We start from the raw sequence: 24258 nt of genomic DNA, 5'->3' as shown, positions 1-24258 counted from the left end.
TTGATACCACCACTGTCGTAGTAACACAAATGTTTCTAGTTTATATAATGAAACTGTGCACCGAGTACGTATTTTTTTTCATACTTATCACTACGTATTTCGAGAATTTATCGTCAAAGACATCCAGGCACTGAAGATCAGATACACTACATTCAACAAATGGCGTCCCTCAGGGCTCTGTTCTTGGCCCTGTTCTTTTCATATTGTTCATGAATGATCTCCCAGAACACATACCAAATGCCAGCTCCTTTCTGTATGCCGACGACCTCAATATCCTCATAACCAGTAGAGGTGACACATTGCAAGATGCAGTCAATGAAACTACTTGACAATTACAATCTTGGTTTGAAGCAAATAGACTACTCATAAATACTCAAAAAACTGTAAGTATGAACTTCCACATTAGACAAAATCTTACCCCATTCAATGCAGTTATAAATATTGGCAAAGATGACATTACAAGCAAATTTCTTGGACTTACCATCACTAACACTCTTAACTGGAAACCACATATTGAGGCACTGTCACAAAAGCTTAATAAAACCTGTTATCTATTAAGATCATGAAAAGACACAGCCAGTGTATATACCTTGAAGCTGGTGTACCATGCCATGTCTGAGCAATTCTGTCTTGAGCTATGGTCTAATCTTCTGGGGAAATAGCTCTGATTCTCTCATAATTTTCAAGTTACAAAAACAAGTGGTAAGAATAATGAAATGTAAAAAAGAACTGAACTCTGTAAACCACTGTTTCAACAGTTAAAAATCCTGTCACTGTCATGCCTCTATATAATGGAAGTAGCTTGTTTTACAGTACAGCACTTGGAATCCCTCCACAGAAATGCAGACCGCCGCACACATGACACCAAAAACAAAACCCAATTACAAATTATAGCACACAACACAAAATTGTATGAGAATGGGGTTAAGTGTATGGGCATTAAAATATGCAGCCACCTCCCAACAGACATCAAAACAAGCAGAAACCCAAAAATAATGAGAATTAAATTAAAGGAATTACTACTGAAACATTGTTTCTATCCTGTAAATGAATTTCTGGAAACAAAGTTTTAATTACTTGTAATACGCTGTTTATTCACTTGGAGGTATTTCCACTTAGTAAGATAATTTAATTATTGTATGTTATTCATATTCTGACTGTATCTCTTATATGTATTCTGCTATGTGTAGTATGTACCACCACAGTCATCTCTCATCACCCACCACCTTTTTATATTTTGTCTATAAATCCTATATGTATTCTGCTATGTGAGTTATGTACCATTACCGTCATCTCTCATCATACACTGTCTCAGCATAATTTTCAAATTGACTTGTCCTATATCATGATGTGCTTTGCTGTACACATTGTATGATGTACAGGACCAATAATAAATAAATAAAATATCAACTGAAAATATTTAAGCAAGTTTTTTCAAACAATGGAAAATCCAGGATAGAATGTAACAGTATTATGAAAAGCAAAGTTGCTACTCACCATATAGCAGAAATGCTGAGTCACAGATAGGCACAACAGAAAGACTTTCTCACTTAATGCTTTCGGCCAATGGCGGTTGTCAACAATACTCACTCACACACACACACACACACTCACTCACTCACGTAAATGCAACTTGTGTGTGTGTGTTGTTGATGAAGGCCATTGGCCGAAAGCTTCAAGTGTGAAAGTCTATTTGTTGTGCCTATCTGTGACTCAGCATCTCCTCTATATCGTGAGTAGCAACTTTCCTTCTCATAATATTGTTACATAAGCATTTTGTGTGTTGTGCCTCTCTTCCATCGTATGGTGTCGTCTTTTTTTAAGGTTAAGGTCTGGTGCTATGTCTATTACATTATGCACACACACACACACACACACACACACACACACACACACACACTCTCTCTCTCTTTCTCTCTCTCGCTGGGAAATTTTACAAAAATATGAGTAATGCTGTACATGTGCCGTATTTTCTGCATAACTGAGAAGGCAAAGGCTGTACATGTGTCGTATTTTCTGAATAACTGGGAAGGCACAGAAGCTTAAACCACAAAAAGACGGCGTCAGTCCAAGACAGGCAGCACAACACACAAATACTAATGTAATAATTTGACAATTAGAAATCTCGAAAAGTCGTGCGAAGCATGAAAAAATATACATAAGCGGTGCAGTATTTCATTGCCGCATTTACGGAATAACAAGTCACAGGCTTTCCAAAAATATCGATTATTATTAATAAAACTGAGTCAAACGTTTCTGCTTCCCATTCATAGTCGGCATTTCTTGGAGAACCAGTGATACAAAATGTTAACTGAAGACGTTTGTAATTGTTCCTGACACCACTTTCAACACCATCCTGTTTTCTTTTGCGTATTTGGATAATGTGCATATGATGAAAAAAATCGAGCAGTTTGTCTCATTGACTTAAGTAACACAATGTTTGTTACTGATTGACAATACATTGCAGATGCTTAGTACCAATATTTATAAACAAGGCAGTACATTCCCAAACATTACAAATGCCGGAAATTATCTAATGTGAAGAACAATTATCATTGGTTTAGTCGGCAGGGAGTGATGCAATGTGTCCACTGGCTAAGAATCTAGAATTCAGCTTACTTTCACTAATATATGTATAAAAGCATAGCATGTAAATTCTACCTATACGAACTCCCTTCTAAAGTGAGCCAACTTAAAAGTGCCCATGTCATTTGTAGCAGTGAGTATAGTATGTAACCTTCAATTATCAGGTCTTTCGATTGGATGGAAAAAATGGAAATGACCGAATGGCATTGTTGGCCGGGAGGCCCCCATTTGGGGGAGTTCGGCCGCCGTATTGCAAGTCCTTTTTAGGTGACGCCAGATGGCGACTTGCGAGTCAATGATGATGAAGGACACACAACACCCATTCCCCTACAGGGGATATAACCCAAATACTTATTTAAAACAGAAAAATTTATTCATTTTGAAAGTGACGTCAAGGGACTATATGCAACGCATTTCTACAGAAAAACATCTTTAGGGCATAAAATTATGCTATGCTGTATTAAATTATCACAAGTCTGAGATATATATTTTCTTTAAAACTTCTTACCTTCAACTAGATTCTTTTTTGGGGAACAAATGCACAAAATATGAACAGTTTTCAAACTCCAGAAAAGAGCCATAAGAATAATAACAAAAAATACTACTCGAGCGCAATGTAAAGAACATAACACTGGGGTTTTAACTGTTCCATGTGAATACATTTACCAGTCAGTTGTACACATCAAAAAGAACATTGGTAATTACTGCACACACAGCTCTGTCCATGACCATGCAACAAGAGATAGACTCAATTTACATTTACCAAGAAAAAATAAACATAAATCTGAAAACAGCATTTTCTATCAAGGAATAAAACTGTACAATAAATTACCAAAAGAGAGTAAAGAAATTGTAGAAATACACTTATTCAAAAAGGCAGCTAAAAAGTACCTGCTATGCAATACATTTTATACATTGAAGGATTACTTAGCTAAAACAGAGTAGGGGTTTGATAAAAAAAATGTTATACAAATAAATAATAATATCGATGATTATAAAATATCCAACATTCCACATAACACCTTCACTTTGCTTTTTTGCCTTTCTTCTTTCCTTTCTAGAAATACTTACTCCCAGGCTATGCGTAGCACAATACTAACACCTCTTCCTGTTTCTGAGTTCAACATCTCACTCATTATGGAGGGATGCTGACTTACTTTTTCAGGATAGCAAATGAGAAGTTGCAGTGCAGAAAATGTCCCAGAGATCACCAGTGTGTGTGTGTGTACTGGCTGATAGTGAGATATGAGTAAACAGTGTGGCAATTACATTATTTAGCAAGTTATTTGTAAAAAAAGATATTGTATACCAGGAGTAAATCTAATGATGGCATTCGGGAGGACGACGGTTCAATCCCGTCTCCGGCCATCCTGATTTAGGTTTTCCGTGATTTCCCTAAATGGTTTCAGGCAAATGCCGGGATGGTTCCTTTAAAAGGGCACGGCCGATTTCCTTCCCAATCCTTCCCTAACCCGAACTTGCGCTCCGTCTCTAATGACCTCGTTGTCGACGGGACGTTAAACACTAACCACTACCACCACCATCTAATGATGGCCTCTAACTAGAAGTCTGTAAATATGTGTATATACGAATTAGCATATTTCAAATTGATCTAAATTTGTAAATACTTTGACATGTCCTATATCCTTGTAAAAAGAGATTTATGGATGAATAAAGCTACTACTACTAGATTGCTACGAGACTGGACAGTGAACGCAAAAAGCTCTGCACATACGCGCGGTGATCTCTTTGAGTCTGGCTTTTAAAAGGCTTTGGGAGCAGTCGGGAGCATTACCTCTGATTATCTGGAACGAATCTATACTATTGCCATTATAAAAACATCATAACGGTGCCAATAATTGTTTGATCAGTCTAATAAAGAAATAAATTTTTAAAAGGGATGGAGGATACTTCATACTGTTCGTAATGCCATCATAGTTTTGTCCGGAACAGTTAATAACTAACACCAAATACCAGCAACCGCTGTGAAGCCCGTATCAGTCATAAGTTAAAGCTTGAAAAGTAACAATCATGCAAAACGGAAACCCGATTAAAGGCACATTTTGAACAGGCAGGAGATAAGTTATCTACGTGAGAGTAGGAACTTTATCGTATCTTATCTATCAGTTAGAAAAAAAACTAATTTTTAATTATCACAGGTGCTAAGAACACAACGCTCTGTAGTGTACTGTTAGCATCAGCATCAACATCTTTCGGCGTACACTGCTAAGGTTGGCTGTACTCTCGTCTGCTTTCAAATCTAGTTTTTCTGATTATGGTTCTTATTGTTGTTTATTTTGCTGTTACGAAGAAAATACTAATCTATTCTACAGACCGCTCTGCAATGCCAAAATTTCATATACGAAATTTCCGTCGCACAGTTCTTGCAAGTCATTGCAAGCAACTTTTTTAAACGCCACATATCAAGATAGGACTTGAGCTAACCTACAGTTTAAATCGAACCGAAAGATATGTCCTGACACACACACACACTGGATTTTGCAGTATTCATTCCATAATTACCTCGACTTTTTAGCACTGTGACTTTCGATTCTGAAAGCATATTGTTCTCTAGGAATATTATAAAGAAAAGAAAACAATTGTAGCTCGCTCAAGTAGCTTAAGTTCTCTCTAGAAGCGGATTAACTTTGGTTTTCATTGTAATCCTAATCACACTAATTAATCACTGACCTGTCGCTTACAACCACCCGTTTCAAATAAAAATAAGTTGCTGTTGTGGGGTTCTTGCTATGATTAGCTATTTTTATTTGTTTATTTGGCCTTTAGTGTGAGCCTACAACTATACGTTGTTTCTGCATTATTATGTAAACATAGGCAAACTTAATTTCTTGACACTAGTTTAGCACATCATTATCATTCCTTATTAAATGTAGGGAACGGAACCCTAAGATTGTTAAGATCTGAAAGGAATTGGCCTCTATGTTACTTGTACTTCGAGCAGATGAATATAATATGAACTATATACGCGATATGGAATCAAAGTACGGGAAACTAAACCATAACAGGGATGAAGAGACTATTAATACTACATAAGAAAATCATTCTAATTATATTGAAAAAGTCGCAGAAAGAATCTAGGAGAAGCTGTATCAAAGATCTTAATATTTTGACATTTCCATCACTTCATCACTTTCAAGACCATTATGACTGTGTCACGAGATTCCATAATACTGGAGACCAAAGAGACTGTTTATCCTCATTACTCAACAAGCAGAAAACAGTTGTGGTGCATTTCACACGGATCTCAGTTGTTTTTAAAAAGGAACTAAATGCTCTGTTATAAAACTAATTAATACAAACATTGACAAGGGACTTACAAAACCTCAACTCTGAGAAGATGCCTCCTTCAGCAACCCCTGTCCCCCCTCCCCCTCCCCAAAAAAAGAAAAAAAAACACAGAAAAACATTTGCAATCATAGGTGTCAGCATTTTTTAGTTGTAGACAAAATAAATGCATAGGAAAACTGCAAGTCTCATCCTCTTGATTATAAGAGATAGCTCTGCAGTGTATAGAAAGGTTGTGAAACCACTGTAAGCTAGTTATGTAGGGTTGTATACGACTATAATATTTTCCTGTATTAACAGCTGTTGTCTTCCATTCCTCTTCCCACTGGGATCTGACATCCATTTTAATTTGGTGTAATAAATCAGTGTAAGGTAACTTGATATCTAAGACGGTTCTGGATATGGCAGCTTCGTTGGTCAACAGGTCTACAGTTTTGTTATACAACATTCCTGTGTGAGCTTTAGTGCAAAGTAAAAAAATACAGGGTGACAATTATTGACCTATATGAAAAAAACCATAACTTAGTTACAAACTACAGCATGCACACACTTTATTCAGCATTTAGACATCACTACAGATATTCAGATTTAAGTTATGACATGTTCAATATGCCTGCCATCACTGGCAATGATGTGGCGCAGGCAAATAGTGACATTCTGCATATCCCGGACAGAACATCAATGCTGTCGATGACATCCTGAATGGCTTTTTTATGCTCAGCAATGGTTCTGGTTTTATTGCTGTACACCTTGTCTCTAATGTACCCCCCCCCCCCCACACACACACACAGACACACACACACAAAAAGAAGTTGCATGTGTTCAGGTCTAGAGAATATGGTGGCTAATTGAGGCCCGTGCCAGTGGCCTATGAGTACCTCAGAGCCAGAATGCAGTCCCCAAAGTGCTCCTCCAGGACGTCAAACTCTCACCTGCTTCAATGGGGGTCAAGCTACTTCTTGCATGAACCACATCTTGTTGAAATCGGGGTCACTTTGGATAACGGGGATGAAATCATCTACCAAAACATTCACATATCGTTCAGTAGTCACCATGCCATCGAGGAATGTTGTACAAATTATTCTGTGACTGGACGTTGCACACCACAGAGTCATACGTTGAGGGTGAAGAGACTTCTTGACCTTGAAATGCAGATTCTCAGTTCCCCAAATGCACCAATTTTGCTTATTGATGAACCCATCCAAATGAAAACTGTTGGCTTCATTGCTATACCAAACCGTGCATGCGCCAATTATTTCCCATCATGGGTCGTGGCCATCTGTGCAGTTTGAATGTCCTAACACAAACATTCAGAATTTATGACAATTTTATTTCATGTAGTTCAATAATTGTCATCCTGTATATTTGTTTCCTCCTGATCGCTCCATTATTTCATTAGCTATGCCAGTAACAAGCTTATTGCTGTGTTTACTCAAATTTCTGTTCACTATAGCACTAGGGATGCTTTCATAATTAGAAATAATTACAAACCTTTTGTCATTATTGGCTAAAGAGTACTTAATGGCCTTCATGACTGTTACTGCTTCCACCGTATATGAAGAGCTCGATGAAGGAAGCAATACTGACTGTGACCCATTTTTGGTCATGAGATAGCACATCCCACATTACCTTCTGATGCAGTTCTTGAACCATCCACATAGACATGTTGGAGCTTTGTTCCATTTTTTGTGGAGATATGTGCTAGTTATCACATTAAAGTTACTGCCAATGTGTGTTCTACATTCCAAATGAAGCAATGGAATAGAGAATGTGCAGAGATGAAATGGCTCTTCATACATAGGAAGTCTTATTGTTATAACACTTTTCAAAGACAGCTCAGCATCTGATAACTTTTAAACAAATCTGGAAGTCAATATAATATTCTGTTATCCAAGGTAGTGTGTAGTTGGTAGCAGTTGACCTCATCACTCCCTGAAAAGTTTGGAAATATCTATATTGTAAAGTATCTTCATTCACAGATACACTTGATGCTGGTATTCCCATATACTGTGCATCCATATTCGATCCTGCTCCCAATCAACATCCTTTATAAGGTCGATAGAACATCGAGGTTCGGTGCCATGAAACTCTGATTAAAGATCTGATGATGTTCATGATTGGCAGACAAGTATTTATAATGGAATTAATGTGAAAAATCCAACCGAACCTGGAGTTGAACCACAGTCCCATGAATTGAGTTGACAATTTAACTTGGAATGAATAACCTCTTACATGCATTTCATCATGATGTACATATTGTCTTAAAATATAACAAGCAAAGATTTCGAAGGGTAAACTTCAAAGCCATTTGTGCATAACAAATCCTTCACTTCTGCTATTGCCTCTATCAGCCTGCCGACTCCAGGCTCCTCTGCAGAACCAGTTAAATATAAACACACATCCTAAGCGTACTGCAGAAAGTGAACATTTGGAGAAATAATTTGTTCAAGATAACTAGAATAAATTGTGTATAATGAGGGGCTAAGGATGGGTGCTTGGGGTAAACCTCTGAATGAAACCAGAAGGCCTATAAATTGTTTCTGATATCTGACATTAATTGTTCTCTGTGTGAGGAAAGTACTAATGGCATAAGCCTAACTGATAGGAAGACCAATTCAGTGTAGCTTTTCTGGCAGGAGAGAGTCCTGGACGCTATCATAAGCTGATGTCACATCTCTTCTTGGAAAGCTGAGAGAATATCATTGCACAAAATTATTATGGTGTCCAGTGCTTGAATACTTTTAATGAACCCAAATTGTGATTGAGGTAGTAGTTTATCAGTATCTAGCCATATCTGAAGACTTTTGTTAGGTCTTTCAAGAGTTTTCCCGCTCACAAGAGGATAACACAATTGGTCTTATGAGGTATGAATTTTGGGATCTTTGACAGGTTTCAGTACAGCCGTGATAATTTGTGTAGATCATTCCTCTACACATTCCTCTCCTCCTCATGTTTCATTAAATATCCAAAGGAGTAGTTCTCAAGCATCTAGAGGAAGCTTTTTACCATTTAATAGTGAACACTGTGAATTCCTGGAGAGCTATTCAAAGAATTATTGATAACAATTTCTTACATGTGGTGAACAGAGATAGCAGGGGATGATTGAAATTTGTTTCCTGTGGAATAACCATGGGGACTTTAGAGCAAGAGAGAGGAGCTGCATTTGACACAAATTCCCCTAACCACACGGAATCCACTACTGGAGAAGCAGCTGCATTAGAATGTTTTAGAGATCAGGTTGTTCTCCAGATCTCAGAAATGTTATAGACCTTATTACAGTAGTTGACCCAAGCTTTCTCTTTTTCTTTTCTTCAGGAATCACCTAATATTCACATCTGTTTTGTACTCTAGAAATCACTGCAATGTCTGTTCCCTAAGATATATGGATAAGGCCAACCTTTGCTTAGCCACAGTTTTAGAATACTCAGAATCCCACCAGAGCACATGTTGTTTTGCAGAGTAAATCTCTGTTTCCCACTGAGATGCTATGTATTAAGTCTATGGCTGTCATAAGTGCAGCATAAGCTTCCCTTGTCGTCCATTTCAGACTCTGTTTCCCGAGATCTTCCTGTATAGTTTTTCCTATTTTTCCCAGCATGTGTTCTTTATTTTCCATGGGCTGTTTGAATATCTGCTTCTCATACTTCTCTCTAGGCCCAATACTATTTTTGACCCCATAGAATACTTTAAGATCTCCTACTGAGAAATTTTGTAGAAATCAGGTGAAGCAAGACTTAAGTTCACAGCAGATGATTATTTATAAGGGAAAGGTAACATTGTTGGAGAGCTGTCATACAGAATGACCAAATCTAGTTCTTCTATTGCACGAAAGAGATGACAACTTCTGGGTCATTGCACCAAACACTGTGATGAGACTTAAAATCCCCACAGATAAGGGATGGAGTTAGTAACTAACTAACACTAGGTATTGCTACTGGTTATGGTTCATGGTGATTTATAAATAGAGGTAATATAGAAGTTCCCATTCATTGTTTCTGTTTCTGCACCTGCCACTTGAAGCACCAGATTGCTAAGTTTAAGTGGATTTCATTGTATCTGATGGTGTCCTTAATTAACTGTCCCACCGCTTCTCCTGTACCATGAACTTGAATTTGTGGCTTAAACCATGTTTCATGGAGAGCCACAATGGCAATATTGTTATTAGTTTTCTTTTCCACAGTTTCCCTGTTAGAGATAGCTGACCTCGCATTCCGTTGTAATATATTAAGGGCCAATTTGAAATCAGAACATGCTCCTGTCCAGTTCTGGCCAGTATTTTATTTTCTGTATAAAACTAAGGAAACCATTTTGTAGATGTCTGCAAGCTATACACTGTTGTTATTAGAAGAGGTTAACTGTGTTATCAAATTTAACATTTCAGACACTAGCCTTTCAGCCAGTGATGTGTTCTTGTTGACCATATGTGTCTGATTGTTGGGAAACAACATCCTGGGAAAGGATTCTCAGTAATAGGGCATGTCAGCAAGTTTATTGGTTGGTTGGTCTGGGGGAAGGGGACCAAACAGTGAGGTCATCAATCCCATTGGATTATGGAAGGATGGGGAAGGAAATGAACCATGCCCTATCAAAGGAACCATCCCAGCATTTGCCTGAAGCGATTTAGGGAAATCGCGGAAAACCTAAATCAGGATGGACTGATGTGGATTTGAATCTTCATCCTTCTGAATGCAAGTCCAGTCTGCTAATCACTACACCACCTCACTTCGTAGCAAATTTATATTGGTAAAGAGAGGGATAGGATTTGGTATATGCTTTGAAGGTTTCAGTCTGTTGTTGTCATGAACCTGTGTTGCGAGGTTTGTGGGGAGGAAATTCCTTCTCCCAATCCAATCTGCTTTTACTGAGATCTCCTACTGCTGTAGTATATGGTCTGCAGTTCACATATTCCTTAGCTTCCTTGAATGAAATGTTGAGCATAGCTGAAGTATTTTTAACCTTGTGGTGTTTCAGGTGCATTGGACGAGATTTATCTCTTGATGTGTGCAATGTGCACAACAAGTAGTTTGGCTTGCACACAGTCTTGCCTCGTGGTTACCTCCAAATGTATTATAACGGACTTCTGATCAGCACTAAAAGCTTAGGTGACCAAATTGCAGACAATGGAATCACTGTTAATGTAAGGCTTAACTGTACATTGCACACCATATATTGTGAAATGATGTGGCAAGAACTGCAATGCAAATGTGAGAATGCACATTTATCAAGAAAGATTTCATAGTGTGCCCAAGTGATTCATAAGTTTGAATATCCTATGAATATCTGTGACAGTTACCATAGATTGAATAGCATCCTTTAGCTCTTGCTCTGATATATAAGTATCTACATTTCTTATAGCTCCCTGGCGGTGAGTTCTGTGGCATGGTATATATGCAACCATCCCCTTATGCCTCAATGGATTGTCTTCTACAAATTCATTGGCAGCTTCTCTCATAACCAACTCAATCTAGAATCCATTCTTTCCAAAGCCCTTGATACTTGCAATTTTATTTGTATAATCATGGAGTGAAATGAACAAAAATTTCTCCTGAGCCATGGGATAGTACTTACCAGCATTCCCACTAGTGCCCTTGATGGACAAAGAAAAAGGGTCAACTGCATCAGTCTGATCCCTCTTGTATTTATTTTAATTTGTATTTATTTTGATTTTACATTTGGATGAGTTATAACTTCTCTCTGTGTGATCTGTGCTTCTTGCAGATGTTGTTCTCTAGCTGAATAATAACAAATGACTGTACTATTGTCTGCATGTAGGAAAGGGAACAGTATCTTTATTTAAAGGATAAATGCCAGGCATGCCTGAGCTGAAAGATGTCTGGTTCATTACCTCCGTAGTTTCTTGATGTTTGTCATGTTGAGCAGTGAGCACTAGTCTCTTTTCCTTTAGATCTTCATTCTGTTCTAACATACTCTTTGCTTCAGATCTTGTTGACTGACTGATCTCCATACTCAAGCACACAAGACTTCAGCAACCTATAACTCATGAGTGTGCAACTGAACTTCAGAGGGGGGAACCTCATCCCTTCCCGAAAGGTCCACTGTGCATATCTAGTGTACCATTAGCTAATAAGATTATGACTCTTGGTATAAAAATCGCACTCTCATGAGTATTTAACACTAAATAACTTCGGAAGTTAACTGCAGTGATACTATTTATCTGTGTCCTAACCAAAGCTCTCATTTCACTAGTTTACATCTTCTGTGGATCTCATGCATGACAATAACAATAATAATAATAATGGCCAATATTACATTTGATTGAATGTCGAATGATTCATTGCATGTGAACAAAAATGGCAAAGGTTACAAATCTTCATACACATCAAATAACACATTCTTCTGAATATGTTGATTAACATTTGATTACACAAGAAAGTTTTCCCAAAGCTTTTATTACATTGTATGCTGCATGTACCTATGCAATTCTTCTAATATGTAGAGGCAGTTTTATAGAATTAATTTCTTAATCTGAAACTTCAGCTTCATTGTCACATGAGTCCTTAATTGAAACTTAAGCTTCATTGTTAGATGAGTCTTAAATGTGCAATGCTTTGACTAATTTTAATCCTGCAAATTTTGGACCCATATTTATTTATTTATTTATTCATTCTTCAACCATCCAGCACTATAATATATGATATTAATATTAAAGTTTTTGTTTTGCATATTTTTCATTAATTATTCCACATATATGTGTAATTCTGCTGTAAAATAATAATATATGTATTCAGATTGTAATTTACCCAGTATCTGTAATAGTAATGTATAATCTGTATAGTAATGTATAATGACATATCCAGTATCACTCTAAACAGCAATCAGAGGATGAATAAATAAATGTTAGATACTGGTATGTTGAAGAAATAGTATATAAAATCTATGATCCCGTGGAGTGCAGATCTGTGATTGCTGATGCAAATTTTTCATTATGTTTTTTAAACTGTGCTACATTTATTTCATTATTATTTTATTTATTCATCCGTAGACAATGAATATTGTATTCGTAACAAAGTTCCTGAATTTACTGCCCTCCAGGACAGCTCTTGAACTCAAATTATTCTTGGGACTGAGAGCTGGCTGAAACCCGAACTGGAAATCTCTGACATATTTAGCAAATCATGGAACATATATCAGAAAGATAGACTCGAGGCCATAGGAGGGGGAGTTTTCATTGCAGATGACAAAAATATCGTCTCTATTGAGGTCGAAGTTGAGTATGGCTGTGAAGTTATGTGGTCGTGTATAACAGGTGTAGGTGGAACCAAATTAATTGTTGGATGTTTTTATCAGCCACACAATTCTGCTGTGGCAGTTATAGAGTCATTCAAAGAAAGTCTGTGGTCAATAGTACGTAAATACTCAGATAATGCAATATTAGTTGGCGGTGACTTTAACCTGCTGAGTAACCCATATCTATGGGTTCATTGCAGGAGGTACAGACAGACAGTCTGTCACGTTTTCTGAAAATTATCTTAAGCAGCTAGCTCGGCAGCCCCCATGCAATGGAAATATCTTAGACCTTGTAGGTACAAATAGGCCAGACTTTTCTGACAATGATGGTAAAGAAATGGAGATTAGTGACCATGATATCATTATATCAACTATGATTATGAAAGTGATTAATTCAGTCAAGAAGGCTAGGAGAGTGTTTCTGTTCGATATACCAGAAAAGCAGTTATTAACATCTTACTTAACAATGAATTGGTATCACTTAGTACCATATGTTGGATGTAGAGAAATTATGGACAAAGTTTAATCAAATTGTAAATCGTGGCCTAGAGAGTTGTGTGCCTAGTAAGTGGATAAAGGATTGAAAAGATCCACCATGGTTTAATAACAAAATTCATAAGATGCTGAGGCAGCAGAGACTGTTGCACTTGAGGTTCAAAAGGAGACACACAATGAAAACAAGTGAAAGTTAGTAGAGATTCATGCATCTCTGGAAAGATCTGTGTGCGAAGCATACAACAACTACCATCGTCACACCTTAACAAAAGATCGGGCAGAGAGCCCGAAAAAATTCTGGTCATCTGTAAAATTGCTAAGCAGGTGTAAGGCTTCCATTCAGTGCCTTGTTGATCAGTCTGGTGTGGCTGTTGAAGATAACAAAACGAAAGCCCAAGTTTTAAATTGTACATTCAAGAAATCGTTCACGCAGGAGAACCAAACAAACCTACTGTCATGTGATCATCAGACTCCTGTATGGACGACATGGAAATAGGCATATCTGGTTCAGAAAAGCAACATAAAGATTTGTAAACAAATAAATCACCAGGTCCAGATGGAATCCCAGTTTGATTTTACGAAGAGTACTCTACGGCATTGGCCGCTTACCTAGCTTGCATTTATTGTGAATCTCTCACCAGCATAAAGTCCCAAGTGGCTGCAAAAATCACAGGTGACTCCAGTATATAAGTAAGGTAAAAGAACGGACCCGAAAAATTACAGACCAATATCCCTAACCTCCGTTTGCTGCAGAATCCTTGAACGCATTCTCAGCTTGAATATAATAAACTTTCTTGAGGCTAAGCAGTTTATGTCCACGAATCAGCATGGTTTTAGAAAACATTGCTTGTGTGAAACTCAGCTTTCCCATTTCTCACAGGATACACTGAGAACTATGGATGAAGAGCAACAGGCAGATTCCATATTTCTAGATTTCCAGAAAGCATTTGACACAGTGCCCCACTGTAGGCTGTTAATGAAGGAATGAGCATATGGAATAAGTTCACAGGTACGCGAGTGGCCCGAAGACTTCTTAAATAATAGAACCCAGTATGTTGTCCTCAACAGCGAGTGTTCATCAGAGACGAGGGTATCATCAGGAGTGCCCCAAAGAAGTGTGATAGGACTGCTGTTGTTCTCTACATACATAAATGATTTGATGGACCAGGTGGGAAGCAGTCTGCGGTTGTTTGCTGATGATGCCATGGTGTACGGTAAGGTGTCAAAGTTGAGTGACTGTAGGAAGATACAAGATGACTTAGACAAAATTTCCAGTTGGTCTGATGAATGACAGCTAGGCCTAAATGTGGAGAAATGTAAGTTAATGCAGATGAGTAGGCAGATCAAACCTGTAATGTTCGGATCTGTATTACTAGTGTCTAGCTTGACACAGTCAAGTCATTTAAATATCTGAGCATAATGTTGCAAAATGATGTGAGGTGGAACAAGCATGTGAAAACTGTGGTAGGGAAGGCAAATTTTCGACTTAGGTTTATTGAGAGAATTTTAGGAAAGAGTGCTTCATCTGTAAGGGAGACCACATATAGGACACTGGTGAGACATATTCTTGAGTACTGTTCAGGTGTTTGGGATCCATGCCAATTTGGATTGAAGGAAGACATCAAAGCAATTCACAGGAGTGGTGCTAGATCTGTTACCGGTAGGTTTGAATAAAATGTAAGTGTTATGGAGATACTTTGGGAACTTAAATGGGAATTCTTGGAGATGATGATGATGATGAGCGTTTGGCGTCATTGGCCGGGAGGCCCCTCGCGGGGCAGGTCCGGCCGCCATATCGCAGGTCTTATTACATTCGGCGCCACATTGGGCGACCTGCACGCCGGATGGGGATGAAATGATGATGAACACAACACAACACCCAGTCCCTGAGCGGAGAAAATCTCCGACCCAGCCGGGAATCGAACCCGGGCCCAGAGGACGGCAATCCGTCATGCTGACCACTCAGCTACTGGGGCGGACATTCTTGGAGAGAAGATGGCATTATTTTTGGGAAATACTATTGAGAAAATTTAGAGAACTGGAATTTGAAGCTGACTGCCAAACGACTCTGTTCCTGCCAACTTACTTCACTCATAAGGACAATGAAGATAAGATACGAGCAATTAGGGCTCATACAGAGGCGTACAGACTTGTTTTTCCCTCATCCTGTTTGCAAGGGGGACAGGACGGGAAATAAGTAGTGGTATAGGATGCCCTCCACCATGCACCTGACATTGGCTTGCGGAGTATCTATCTAGATGTAGATGTAGATATTGTCCAAATGTATGTGTAAATATTTGGGAAATGGAACATACAAATATATGCATAAAAATGTGAGCACAATAGTATGAGATTGTGCAGTAAAAGACCATACAGTATTAAGTTGTAAAACAACTATATATACGTGTATGCTTATGTTGTTATAAATGCATGGCCTGTTTATTTTTGTCTTCCTTAAACAGCAAGTGCTCATATATGCTACAATAATTCTGTAAATATTTTACATCACACAAGAGCTGTCCTATGGATATACAAATATAATGAATAGTTTAGGGGCAAGATACATCATTTTTGGATTTACCGTGTATAAACATGGAGTTTCTTGGTTTGCGACTTTCAAGCTTAATGAAGTACTTGCATTGCTGATATAATCTAGCAAATCTTGTTTTTTAATATTGACATTTCCTACAGTTTTGAAAATGATATCCTGGTCTTCACATTTCTACCCTGTTTCAGTCTCCACAAGATCCCATATAGCTTCTGATTTGTTTTCAGACTATTTTATTAAGCTATCATTATTAATAAAATTTGCCTTAGCAGTTATTTTTCGATATACCATCTTGTAATTTCTAACATATTCTATGAACTGTGGATCTGAGTAAGTTTCCAATTTTGAACTTAGTCTCTTTAGTGTTTGACAAGAAGTTTTGGTGCCTGGTGTGATCCAAGAGCTTGACTGTGTATTGCCATGGGATCTGATTCATGACAGCTTCTTTGGAATGCACATTTCAAAATGTCCCAGGAAATTTGAAGAAAAGGTGTTATCTGCATCATTTGTTTTTGTTGCGACATTACTTCCACCCAAACTTATTAGTTATGAAATTTCTATGTTCTACACAGTTTTCTGTAGGAAAATTTCTTTTATACATGAAGCATGCTTTTCTTTTCTTTCATCAGTGTTGAAGAAATTTTAGGATAAAACATTGTGGTGTGGCAGTATTTGTAACTTCAACTTCTGAAGATCCTGCATTTGAAAATATGTTATCTACAATACTGTTTGTATTATACATTACGAGGGGCATTTGAAAAGTCCATGCAAAGTCTGAGAGATGGCGCCACTGGCGCATATCGAGGTCATGTTTAGTTATTAGCAGCTTTGGAAAGAATGTACACCAAATTTCAGTCGTATTGGTGTATTTCTTTGTGTTTGGCATTAGCGTGAATCAAGGAAGTCAAGTGATTGTCAAAAAATGGACGAAAAAGAATTTCGTGTGGTGATTAAACATTACTTTATGAAAGGCGAAACACCTCAGGAGACTAAAGAGAAGCTTGATAAACATTACAATGGCTCTGCACCTTCGATTAGAATGGTTTATAAGTGATTTCAAAATTTTTGGAGTTGCCATATGAGCACAAATGTTGCTGAACATTCTGGACGCCTTGTGGAGGTTACGACTCCAGAAATCATTGATAAATTCCATGATATGGTAATGGATGACAGAAGAGTTAAGGTGCATGAGATTGCTAGTGCTGTGGGCATCTCAAATAAATTGGTACATAATATTTTGCATAAACATTTGAACATGAGAAAGCTATCCGCAAGATGGGTTCCGCGATTGGTCACATTTGACCAAAAATGGAATCGTGTGAAGTGTTGCAAGGATAGTTTACAGCTGTTCAGGAAGAATCTGCAGGACTTTAAGTGTCGTTTCATTGCTTTGGATGAAACAGGGATACATTACTATACTCCTGAGACCAAACAACAATCTGAACAATGGGTTACCAAAGGAGAATCTGCACCAAAAAAGGCAAAGACCATTCCTTCGGCCGAAAAGGTTATGGCGACTGTCTGTTGGGATTCACAAGGGATAATCCTCATCAGCTATCTGGAAAAGGGTAAAACTAGTACAGGTGCATATTATTCATCGTTATTGGATCATTTGAAGACCAAGCTGCAAGAAAAACGCAGGCAATTGGACCGCAAAAAAGTCATTTTCCATCACGGCAATGCACCAGCACACACCTCAGCAGTTGTGGTCGCAAAATTAATGGAAATAGCATTCCAACTCGTTTCACATCCCCCCTATTCTCCAGACTTGGCTCCCTTGGACTACTATTTGTTCCTCAATTTGAAGAAATGGCTGGCGGGACAAAGATTTTATTCAAACGAGGAGGTGATTGCAGCAACTAATAGCTATTTTGCAGACTTGGACAATTCCTGTTATTCGGAAGGAATCAACAAATTAGAACAGTGTTGGATGAAGTGTATAAGACTAAAAGGAGACTATGTCAAAAAATAAAAAAAGGTTTACCCCAAACACGTAAGTAGTGTTTATTTTTGTACGGACTTTTCAAACGCCCCTTGTAAGCATTTAAAGCTGGTTCTTGAAACTTTGTTAATTTACTTTCTCAAGATAGTTTACATCTCTCTTCAAGAGTCTTCCAGCTCAGTTCCTTCAGTATCTCACTGACAGTTTCTCACAGATTAAACAAACCTCTGATTACTTGTGCTGCCCTTCTCTGTCTACATTCAATATCCCCTGTTACTCCTATCTGGTGAGAGTGCCAAAAACCTGAGCAATATTCTAGAACCAGTCACATAGTTGGTATGTAAGCAATGTCCTTTGTATATTAATTGCACTTCCTCCAGAATTCTACCAATAAACCAAAGACTACCAACTGCTTGACCCACTACTGAATCTATGTGATCATTCCATTTGATATTTCCACGAAGTGTTACACCCAGGTATTTGTATGAATGGGCTGAGACCAGCAGTGACTTATTGATATTATAGTCATAGAATACTACTTTTTTTCACTTTGTGAAGTGCACAATTTTACAATTTTGAGCACTGAGAGCAAGTTGCCAATCTCTGCACCACTTTGAAATCTTACCAAGATCTAACTGAAAATTTATGCAGTTTCTTTCAGACAGTACTTCATTATAGATAACTGCATCATCTGCGAAAAAGCCTGATTTTACTATTAACACTCTCTGCAACATCATTAATATACAACGTGAGCAACAAGGATCCCAACACACTTCCCTGGGGCACACCCGAAGTTACTTCTACATCTGACAATGACTCTCCATCCAAGATAACATGTTGTATCCTTGCTGTCAAAAAGCCCTCAATCCAGTCACAAATTTCACTTGATACACCATATGCTTGTACTCTTGACAATAAGTGTATGCATGATACTGGGTCAAATGCTTTTTGGAAATCAAGAAATGCAGCATGTACCTAACTCTCTTGATCCAAAGCTTTCGGTATGTCATGTGAGAAAAGTGCGAGTTGGGTTTCACATGACTGATGTTTTCAAAATCCATCCTGGTTGGCATTGAGGAGGTCATTCTGGTGAAGATACCTCATTGTGTTTGAGTTCAGAGACAACACACCAATGTCAAGGATATTGGATGGTAGTTTTGTGAATCACTACTACTACTACTGTGCTTGTAAACATGTGTGACCTGTACCTTTTTCTAAGAACTGGGCATGATTTTTATAGAATCCGTCAGGGATTCCATCGGACCCTGGAGCTTTGTGCAATTTTACATGCAAATGAACTGATGTTTTCTCTAAAGTTTTGGTTACATCAGGAGATGAGTCTGGTAGTGATAGAAGGATCCAATTATCATTTTATGCCCACCACTGATACTGAATCTTGCCCAAACAATCTCACATGTAACTTCAATTTCTACCTCAGCATGCATATCTCATTTCAGATTTCTTTGAAAGGTTAAATCAAGGAACTTTACACTATTCTTTTTTCATTTTTTCCCACTATCTATGTAACTATACAGTTTAATTTTATCATTGAATCTGCTGCTGTTGTTGTTGTTCCCCATGAGACATGTCTTACTACTAGTGTTGTCATTTAAGTGAATATCATTAAAGAACTTGACAACTTAGAGCATTTTTACTACGTTTCTGAAAGTATTTGTATGGAGTGTAGCCATGTATGGAAGTGAAACATGGACAATAAATAGTTTGGACAAGAAGAGAATAGAAGCTTTCGAAATGTGGTGCTACAGAAGAATGTTGAAGATTAGGTGGGTAGATCACGTAACTAATGAGGAGGTGTTGAATAGGATTGGGGAGATGAGAAGTTTGTGGCACAACTTGACTAGAAGAAGGGATCGGTTGGTAGGACATGTTCTGAGGCATCAAGGGATCACAAATTTAGCATTGGAGGGCAGCGTGGAGGGTAAAAATCGTAGACGGAGACCAAGAGATGAATACACTAAGCAGATTCAGAAGGATGTAGGTTGCAGTAGGTACTGGGAGATGAAGGAGCTTGCACATGATAGATTAGCATGGAGAGCTGCATCAAACCAGTCTCAGGACTGAAGACCACAACAACAACAACATGAAAGCTTTAAAAACAGTTGTGTTCTGTTAAATGAAAAAAAGATATAACAAAAAACTTAGTATTTATATATTATTCCCAACATGTCTTCTTAAATTAGTATCAACACACAATGTAGAGTTCAAATGAACAGTCATTCCCTAACTTATTTCACAAGATCATAGTTTCTTATACATGTCTCATGTCCAGCATTACTTAGGAATTTTGTGGTAGTATCAGCTAACATCTTTTCGGATGGCAGATGTTCATTATTTGAGTACATCTCACTTAACATGCCTTCTTGTAAAATGATATTTTCTATCTGTACACTTGGATCTAGAATTTGTTATTAGATTCTTGTGTAACAAAATAGCTCCTTTATTATCACACCATACTTTCAGTGTTGCAGGAAAGTTTTTGTATACTGTAAATACTTTAGGAACGAAGGAGACCACTCATCAAAAAGCAGAAACATTAAGTTGTTGATAGGCACACACAAATGAAAGAAAACTTGCCAGCTTTGTGAGTGTGTGGGCACATGCCCCCCTCCCCTCCCCCACAGCCCCCCCCCCCCCCCACACATATATTAGACCACAAACTTAAAGAATTTTGCACTTTCGTATGGGAACCAGTTACAGAGTATCTTCCATTAATTTTATTTCCTGAGTCAGCTTCACTAAGGGCCATCATTTCTCTATGGCTACCTCTAGAAAATTCTAGCTTATAGCCTATGGTCCACTTTAAATATCTAAACAGCCTTTTTACTGAAAACCAGTGGACCTTTTCAAACATTAGTTATGTATGGAAAGATCTGGTTGATATTTATGAATTATTTAGGGATAAAGGAGAAGACTCGCTGAAAGAGAGAAGCGCTGCATCTTTGTAGGTACACAAACAATAGTTTCAGACTTAGCTAGCTTTCAGAATGAAATTCCTTTTTCAATCCTGTAGGAGAAACACACACACACACACACACACACACACACACACACACACTATTGGGTGGGGGGTGAGGTTGGGTGTGGGGGACAGCAAGTTACCTTAGGTTTAGGCCAGGGAGGTTATGGAAGTGAATGATGTGCTGTAACGTGGCTCCCATCTGTGCAGCTCAGGAAAGCTGGTGGTAGTGGAAAGGATCCACATGAAGCAGCTGTAGAAATCTTGCATGTTGTGCTCTGCAGCATGTTGTGCCACTGGGTGGTCCACCTTGTTTTTGGCAACAGTTTGGCAGTCACCATGCAGCAGAGCACAACATTGCTTCGTCTGGATCCTTCCCACCACCACCAGCTTTTCTGAGCTGCACAGATGGGAGCTACCTTACAGCACATCCTTCACTTCCATAACCTCCCTGGCGTAAACCTAAAAGGTAACTTGCTGTCCCCCACACCCACCGCCACCCCCCACCCAATAGCGTGTGTGTGTGTGTGTGTGTGTGTGTGTGTGTGTGTGTGTGGGCGCGCGCCTTTTGGTGAATTGTCTTCTTTATTCCTAAACAATTCATAATTCTCAAACAGTAGTTATATCTGCTAATGATGTTGAAAGCAAAACAAAGTCTAAGTCAGATGTGTAGATTACCTCGTGTTAAGGTACACAGATGTCAGTTGATTTGATTGTCTCAAAGTTCAAGCCGAGTTCAAGTAGTATTTACACTGGCTAGGCTGCACTCATTATCTCCTGATAAGGTACACAGATGTCAGTTGATATGGTTATGTCAGAGTCCAAACCAAGTTCGAGTAGTATTTACACTGGCTAGGCTTCTTCATTCCAAATTTCTCCAGAACTTTTCTTGCTTGTGATGCCTGGGAGATCCAAATCATTCTTTTCAATGGAATCTATATTTGAAAATTGGTACATGGAACAGTGTTTGATCTGGTGAGTTTTATTTTTCTTAACACTTAATCAGTTTTCTAATTCCAGTTCCAACCAGTCCATTTAAGTCCATAAAAATCTTTCGTCAGTCTGATACTTTTCCAGGTGCTACAAAATTTTCTGGTGGAATGACATAAATTTCTTCATTTAGGTCTTCAGAGAGACAAGCAGTGGTGACATCAACTTGGTTGATCTTCAGACTCTCTCGAGCTGCTTAGGTAACAGACATGTAATGGATAGATGCTTGACTGCTGGTGCAAAGGTTTCCTGATAATTAACTCCTTGAACTTATAAGTACCCTTTTATCACTTTGCATGTTTTAAATGTTTGTGGTGTAATGCCAGTCCCAAGCTTTATCTTTGTATTAGTCTTGAGAGGTTTGTGATCCCTGGGTACTTGTACCTCTTCAAATCTGTCAATACTAACAATGAGAATTATTTCTTCATTGCTTTTTCACATTCTTCCTTATTTATGCCCTTTGAAGCCTTTTTTGTCATCTGCATCTTTATGTGGAAGTCATCCTTGCAAGTAGTGAGTAAAATGGTCAAGCCATTTTGGTTCTGTGCTTGACCTTTGAGGTGTAACCTCGATCCATATTTTTATTCTCATGTGCTTCATCCTTAGCTTCATTTCCCTATGGATCACTGTCAAAACTATAAAAAGGTACATTATTATTGTCTAGTGACTGAATTTCTTCATCAGTTTGTGAAGTATTGAAGTCATGAAAACCTGCTTCTTGTTTCAATCCTAAGGCATTGGCAGTTTTAGGTTTCTCTACCCTTAAACTTGTGAAATTCACACCCTCCAGGAAATTTACCATGCTGACAGTTATTTGGCACGACCTCTATTGATGAATTAATATCCTTTGTTTGCCTGAGAGCAGCCTACGAGTATCAATTTCTGTTACTTTTTATACCATTTCTTGTGATGGGGTTCAAAATCTGTACCATTGCACTGCATCCATAAATCCTAAAGTGCTATAAGGAAGGCTTTCTCCTATGCCAAAGATCATATGGTGTAGAAAGAATAGATGGCTACTCACCACATAGAGGAGGTGTTGAATCATAGAAGGCACAATGAAAAAGACTGCTAAAATATGAGGGTAAGTCAATTATTATCTGCAAAGTAGTTATAAAATTTTATTGTAATCAAATAGAAAACGTACAAGAATATCATTTTTTGACATAGTCTTCTTCTGTTTCAACACACTTGGTCCACCATTGTACAAGCTTCCTGATGCCCTCATAAAAGAAGCCTCTCGGTTGAGCTGCGAGTCAGGAATGCACCATTTCTGTCTCTGCTTCATACGAGGCAAATCGACGACCCCTTAATGCCTGTTTGAGTAGACCAAACAAGTGATAGACTGAAGGGGCAAGATTGGGACTATATGGAGGATGATCCAGTACTTCAAATTTAAGTTTCTGGAGCATTTCAGCAATATGGGCAGCAGTATGCAGACAGGCATTGTTGTGCAACAACACAACACCTTTTGACAGCAATCCTCGACATTTGCTTTGAATTGCAGGCTTTAGCCTGGCAGTAAGCATCTCACTGTAATGTACACTGTTTATTGTTGTGCCCCTTTCCCCATAGTGTTCCAGTGCTGGACCTTGTGTGTCTCAAAAACCGTAAGCATCAGTTTTCCTGCGGATGGTTGGGTCTTGAACTTTTTGTTGCATGGCAAATTTGGATGTTTCCATTCCATACTCTGCCATTTATTCTCCAGCTCGTAATGATGCATCCATGTTTTGTCACCAGTAATGACCCTGTCTAAGAAGTTGTCCCCTTCGTTACCATAGTGATCCAGATGTTTTTTTCATATGTCCAAGTGTGTTTTTATGCAACTGTGTGAGTTGTTTTGGGATTCATCTTGGACAAACTTTATGAAACCCAAGTCTGTTGTGGATGATTTTGTAGGCAGAACCGTGACTAATTTGCAGATGATGTGCCTCTTCATCAATAGTTAATTGTCTGTCTAAGAGAATCATTTCACGTGAACGCACAATGGTTTCTTCATTTGTGGCGGTAAATGGTCGTCCGGCTCCTTCATCGTGCGTAACACTTGTGCGACCATTTTGGAATTTTTCTATCCAGTCAGAGACACTCCTTTGTGGCAGAACACTGTTTCCGTACTGTACCGAAAGTCTTTGATGAATTTCAGCCTCTGATACACCTTCTGACCGC

General features: G+C 38.3%; 1 protein-coding gene across 1 annotated transcript in view; it reads left to right on the top strand.

The window, feature by feature from the left end:
• Window positions 1-4631: 4631 nt before the first annotated feature.
• LOC126481047 (peroxisomal acyl-coenzyme A oxidase 3-like) overlaps window positions 4632-24258 on the top strand; it is a 250775-nt gene continuing 231148 nt past the window's right edge. Inside the window, exon 1 of the mRNA XM_050104529.1 lies at window positions 4632-4817. The gene's annotated coding sequence lies outside the window, so the exon portion shown is untranslated. The remainder of the gene's footprint in view (window positions 4818-24258) is intronic.

Source organism: Schistocerca serialis, chromosome 5 (assembly GCF_023864345.2).
Source record: "Schistocerca serialis cubense isolate TAMUIC-IGC-003099 chromosome 5, iqSchSeri2.2, whole genome shotgun sequence".
In the NCBI taxonomy this organism is placed as follows: domain Eukaryota; kingdom Metazoa; phylum Arthropoda; class Insecta; order Orthoptera; family Acrididae; genus Schistocerca; species Schistocerca serialis.
This window is presented reverse-complemented; position numbering and strand designations above follow the sequence as displayed.